The 6,000-nt window shown below is 49.3% G+C and overlaps 1 protein-coding gene across 5 annotated transcripts in view; it reads right to left on the minus strand.

Annotated features, from left to right (window-relative positions):
* TRANK1 (tetratricopeptide repeat and ankyrin repeat containing 1) overlaps window positions 1–6,000 on the minus strand; it is a 53,144-nt gene extending 47,144 nt beyond the window's left edge. Inside the window, exons 1-3 of one of the 5 annotated variants that reach the window (XM_021386260.1) lie at window positions 5,759–6,000; window positions 4,648–4,874; window positions 3,856–4,069 (exon numbers count right to left, since the gene is read on the minus strand). The gene's annotated coding sequence lies outside the window, so the exon portion shown is untranslated. Of the gene's footprint in view, window positions 1–3,840; window positions 4,070–4,647; window positions 4,875–5,745 lie in introns of all 5 variants that reach the window. The other 4 variants (XM_021386259.1, XM_021386261.1, XM_021386258.1 and 1 more) reach the window with 4 other exon arrangements.

Raw genomic sequence — 6,000 nt, forward strand, 5'->3', positions numbered from 1 at the left:
GCCGAGACGAGCAGAGAGGGAAAAGGGACGTCTCGTGATCTGCAAACAGTTTTATCTTTCCCTCTGAACCAAAAATGGAAACAGAACGGCGAACAGTCCTCTGGGAGATGTAGTTCTTCTTCTCTTCTGAGAACGGTATACCCTGAACTATCGATGATCCACGGAGCTGAAGCATTAACTCTTTAACTCCCAATGCACTACATGATGTTATGTTATGGAATACTGATAACAAAAATCATAAAACCATGACACCTGTTAACTTTTTTTTATAGCTCCTGAGACCACCAGAATGACTGTAGCAGCAAAATGAAGCACATCCACTTACACTTGAAGTACTACAACACAAGATTACATAGTTAAGTCAGGAACAATCAGCTCCAACTTCTACTGTTGCGTCTTGCTTTTTGCTGGGATAGGGTTAATTTTCTTCATAGTGCCTGGTATGATACTGTGATTTGGATTTAGGATAAAAACAGTTTTTATAACACTGCCATGTTTCAGCTGTTGCTGAGCAGTGCTGTACAAGGCCATGGGCGTTCCAGCTCTTCATACTGTCCTGCCAGTGAGGGGCTGGAGGACAAGGAGCTGGGAGGGGACATATAACCCAGACTGGCCAAAAGGCATATTCTGTGCTGTTATGTTCTTGTGCTAAGCAATAAAACTGGTGGAGCTGGCCATGGGGCTGCTGGGTGGGCACTGGTCAGTGGGTGGTGAGCAATTGCATTGTGCATCACTTACTTTGCGTACTTTTTGTTGTTATTAGAGTTTCAGTTTGTGTGGCTGTTTTTTTTCCCCTTTCTCTCTTTTCAGTACTGCTCCAACCACAAGTTCTTGCATTTCTCAATTCTCTCCCCCATCCCTCTGAGGGAGGAGTAAGCTGTGTGGTGTTCAGCCGCCTGCCAGGTTAAACCCAGCATGCTGCCAGTGGGCAAAATGCCCATTTACTCCACACACTGACAGCTCTCGAGTTATCATAGTACTCTACGTCCCACTGAACTGCTTCAATCGGACTGTCTTCACAAGCAGGAGAGTTGAGGGGTTTACAAAACTAAGCTGTGATTCCTCTTGCTTCAGCAGCCCATTTTTCATTCTTGAAAAATGTGGTGGTCCTTACACCAGCCACTGCTCCCAAGAGGCCATCTTGTGCTTTCTGAAAATTTCATAAATCTGAAAGTGAACCTGAGCAGCTTGCTTGTTCAACCTGCATCCGGTTTACGTGCTTTAAGAGATAAAAGCTCCTAAACCTCTCCTCTCACATTTTAGCGCTGAGCATGATGTGGTATGGCATGGAGTATCTCCTTGGGGTTATCTGCCTGTTTGTGTCCCCTCCCAAACTATTGTGCACCCTCAAATCTATTCACTGGAGGACAAAGTGAGGAACAGAGGAACCCCTGATGCTGCGCAAATACTGCTCAGCAAGAGCTAAAACACGGGTGTGCTATCAGCATTGTTTTGGTCACAGACCTAAAATGCAGCACCCTGCCAGCTGCTACCAAGAAAATTAACTCCATCCCAGCCAGACCCAGTGCAGAAACTGCTTGTTCATAGAGGAAAAGTGGAAGTTTCTACACAACCAGGCTTTTAATTATTGTTGGTACTGGAGGTCAAGCCTACAAGTCTCAATCCTACGGCATTACCCTGTGGTAGAACAGTGTTTTTATTCTTGAGGCACAATTGCTTTCCATAATGCACATTTCACCAGCATTCAGGGAGTTCGCATTCTCTCACCAGGCAGCCTCTAGCTAGAGCTAGAGCCATTAGCTCTTGCCCAACAAAGGCAGGTTGGCCACAAGAGCATGGTGCCACCAAGAAAGGACTGCTGTGTCACCACAACCAGCTTGACACTGTCTGTCCAGGTGGTCTCACTGCCACACAGATGAAGGACAATGTATACGGGTCTTCTGATTGTCAGGGCAGACCCAAGAAAATAGAATAAACATAGAGGATGAGCAGGCTATAGCTGGAAGAGCCTGTGCTCTGCCTAGTAGCCAGTTTAGAGAAGTCTACCTTGAATGCATGCACTACCACTCTGATAGTGAAAAGCAGAAAAAAAAAAAGTACATACAGGAGCTTTGCTTTTCCATGTCATACTGAAATGGCAAACAAAAAGTCTTGAAACAGTCTGTGCTTTGAGAGGAAGCTTTGGGAAAGCGGCAGTGACAAAAAACACAACTTCTACAAGCAGTATGAACAGGTTTGAAGTTACGAGGCCATAAGTGGACATATCAAGAGAACTCATGTGGAAGAAGAGAAAGAGTGAGATTTTGGTGCGACCATTCTCAAGATCTGCTTGGACTGGAAAATGTCATATTGGTACTTGTGGATACTGAAACACTTTAATCCGGTGTTCTGGCAGTATCTCATAGAGGCTGTTTCCAACCCTTGCCAAATATGCCAGCTCACCTTGGAGAAGCTGGTCCCCTCAAACTGTTTCATTTAGAAAGTAAAACACTTTCTCACTCTGCTCTGCAAAACAACAACTTGCAAACAGTCACCTTTCTAGATTTGTACTAAGTATCCAGCCAAACCCAGCAGTCCTAGAGGAAATTCTTCGCTACAAGAGTGGCAAGGCACTGGCACAGGCTGCCCAGAGAAGCTGTGGCTGCCCTATCCCTGGAGGTGCTCAAGGCCAGGTTGGATGGGACCCTGGGTAGCCTGGTCTGGTGGGTGGCAGCCCTGCCTATGGCAGAGGGTTGAAACTGGGTGGACTTTAAGGTCCCTTCCAAACCAAGCCATTCTATGATTCTACAAACCCACCAAACCCACTGGCTATTGCCATATTTAGCACCATGTCTCACACACAAGTACTATGCCAGTGTCTGGAAAGTTAGCTGTAAGACTTCTCACCTCCATAGTCTTGCTTCCGAGATATTAAGCAGTTGCTGGTGCCTCAGCTAGACGAAACATCCCTGACCACTCTCCAGCTTGCACTGAGCTTTATCCTGGTTCTGGAGCAAACTGCTGACTGCAGGGCACACACAACCTTATTGACCTGTGGCACACGCACCCCACATACTGGGATATGATTAGCACAGATGTCTCGATGTTCCGTTACTATCTCGAATGCTGTGTACAAAGCAGATAAGCAGAAGATGTGTGCAAGGGTTGGGTAAAATGAGGGAAGCTGAAGACAAACACAGGCAGACTCACTCTTTGCTCCAGGCCCCTGCTCTGGGCAGGGCTGGCCCCAACAACCTCCTGAGGTCCTCCTTCTCCAGCTAATGCTAAGCACTGGTTTCTGTTTACGCACACTGTTGTAAAGCAATTATTACTCATAACTAAGCCCAGCTGACTGATACCTCCAGCTCCTCACACATCAAGTGCACGTAGCCATCCCTGCTTGCAGCTCAGCTTTCTCCAAAAGCACAACCAGCAGCAGGGACACAAAAAAAGGACCAAGCCCAGCCAAAGTACTGGGTTAGCCTGCTGCTTTGCAGCAACCCAAGCAAAACCTAAATGTAAGGATGCAACTAAAGTGTTACCAGTGAATTCTCAAGAGGCTGGATTTGTGGCTCACACACACAGGAAAGGCAGGATGCCAGGAAGCAATATTCAAGTGCAAAGAGGCTAGATTTATGTTAGATATAAGGAAAAAATCTTCTACGCTGAGGTTGATGAGGCACTGGAACAGGTTGCCCAGTGTTGTGGTTGATGCCCCATCCCCGGAGACTTTCAAGGCAAGGCTGGATAAGGCCCTGGGCAACCTGACCCAGCTGCGGTGTCCCTGTTAATTGCAGGGGAGTTGGACTAGATGGCCTTCAGAGGCCTCTTCCAAATCTAAGGATTCTATTACTCTATGATTTTAATACAGCAAGGCAACAGAAATCAAAAGCACGCTACCTGAACAAAACAAACCTTTTCCAATTCCTGTCCCAGGATACAAGACAGGCACCCACACAGGACAGCAGCTCTGCACCTGTTCCCTGTGGAATCAGAGCTTTACATCCATTAGCTGCACTACACCGTCCTGGCAGACTGGCTCTCTATAGTCCCAAACTTCCTGAGTTCATCCTTAATCCCATATGGTATCTTCATGTCACTGAGGCTGCATCTCATTTTGGGAAGGCCCCTGGAAAAAAACAAGGAAAGCTAACACCACTGACAGATGAAGAACGGCATCTCTCAGCTTGCAGGCAAGACCTCGACATGTTGCTGACCAATTTGGCAACAAAGGTCTTCACACACTGCCATGCCCCACCATCCCAGATTTAGGGTGATATCTCCTAAGTGCTCTTTCTCCTTCCCTTGCAGTCTGAATTCACACCCAGCACATGGGGACTGCCCTTCATTGAAGACTACTTTGTAGTTAGCAAAGTGACAGGCTTGGCTTTGCTCCCCAGAAAACCTTGTTTTGTTAAGTGAAACAAAACAGAATTTTTCTTTCAGTTTCAAGTGATCCTCCCCTCTTTGTAACCTATCAGTAACAAATTACACCTCAGAGAAACGGTGGTTAATAAGGCTAAGGCAGAATTGCGTTTTCTGGAAAAACACTGCGTATACGCACATATATTTACAAAGAAGCACTACTTTAACAAACTAAGAAAGGACTTGCAGCTCCCATTTTATATACTCATGCAGAAAACATGTTCAGTATTCTATCTAGAAGGTGGCATTACTGTTTTACAAACAATAACAACAAAAACTCACAGAACAGTGGAAACAGTTAACCTCACTTCCCATGGTCTGAAACAACAACCCTGAAATCCGCCATCCAGCTCAGCCACACCGGACCTAACCCCGTCCAAGAGGGAGGTGTTTACACTGCTGCCGTTGTTTACTCAGCCTGAGGATGTTCCTGTCATCAAACAGTGATGACCCAGTAAGAAAGCACTGGTAACAAATGGGCTCTAGATTAGCTCAAGATGGTAAGACATCTGAAATGGAGAATAAAAACTGAAAACAGACAAAAAAAAAACAGCAAGACTCCCCTAACAGCAAAGTCTTCAAGCCTGTGCAGTTTGCAGCCCACGCCTGGCATGTTTCATCGCATACAGGTAAAAGCTCCGGGAAGAAACACTCCTTTTTGCACGTTTTCTTGAGAATGCAAAGCCCGTTCCCATTTGCACTAAACCCATGTTATCAACCTGAAGTTAATTTTCTGTAAATCAGGCAGTAAATACAAAGATAACAGATCTTTTGGATTTTGTTCTTCTGAAGTGCACACGGTGCCCCAACCCCCTTTCAAACGAACAAGTCTGCTTTTAAGTGACCACTCCACGACCTTGTACACAGCACTGTTTTCCAGGGAAAGGATCCAAAACCACTGAAGACAATGCTCAGCTGGGGGCTACACCAAAGCGCTTCTCCTTCTGCAGCACGGCATCTCCCCCCGCTCCTTTCTCCAGGAGAGCTGCAGGAAGGCCGGAGGCACATCCAGCTGCAGGGCAGGAGGAGCAGGAACGCACCCTGCCTCCCCTCCGGCCGCCCCACGCACTGCCTGGCAGGCTTCCACCCCGCACGACCACCCCTCATCCGGGAACTACGGCCCCGCTCCGGCTGCGGCAGCCCCCCAGCGGGTTCACGCCGAGTTCAGGCGGCCCTAGCACGGCGGGATGCCGCTCCTGGGGCGCCTCTCCCCCTGAGACGCACGCAGAGCCTCGCAGGGCCGTGCAAGGGATGCAGAGCCGTGCAAGGCCGTGCAAGGCACGTAGAGCCGTGCAGCACCCGCCCAAACCACCGCTGGAGCTCCAGCCCCGCACGGAGCGGGCGCAGGGCAGGTGATGCCCCGCCGCTGCGGACACGGACCGTGGGCACTCACCCGCCTGCCGCCGAGCGCCGAAGCCCTCGGGTTGCACGCCCGCTGCCGCCCCAAAACACAGCCGTGCCGCGGTCCCGCCCCACGCCCCTCCCCGCGCCTCGCGTCACCCGGGGCCGCCAGCGGGAATCGAAACCGCGAGACACCGGGCCCAGCCCTTGGGGGCTCCGCGGCCGTTGGCGGTGTGCCGAGGGGCGGCCCCTAGGCGGGAACCAGCGGGGTTGTGCGTGAGGGAGCCCAGCGCG

The sequence above is a fragment of the Numida meleagris genome, chromosome 2 (assembly GCF_002078875.1).
Source record: "Numida meleagris isolate 19003 breed g44 Domestic line chromosome 2, NumMel1.0, whole genome shotgun sequence".
Lineage (NCBI taxonomy): Eukaryota > Metazoa > Chordata > Aves > Galliformes > Numididae > Numida > Numida meleagris.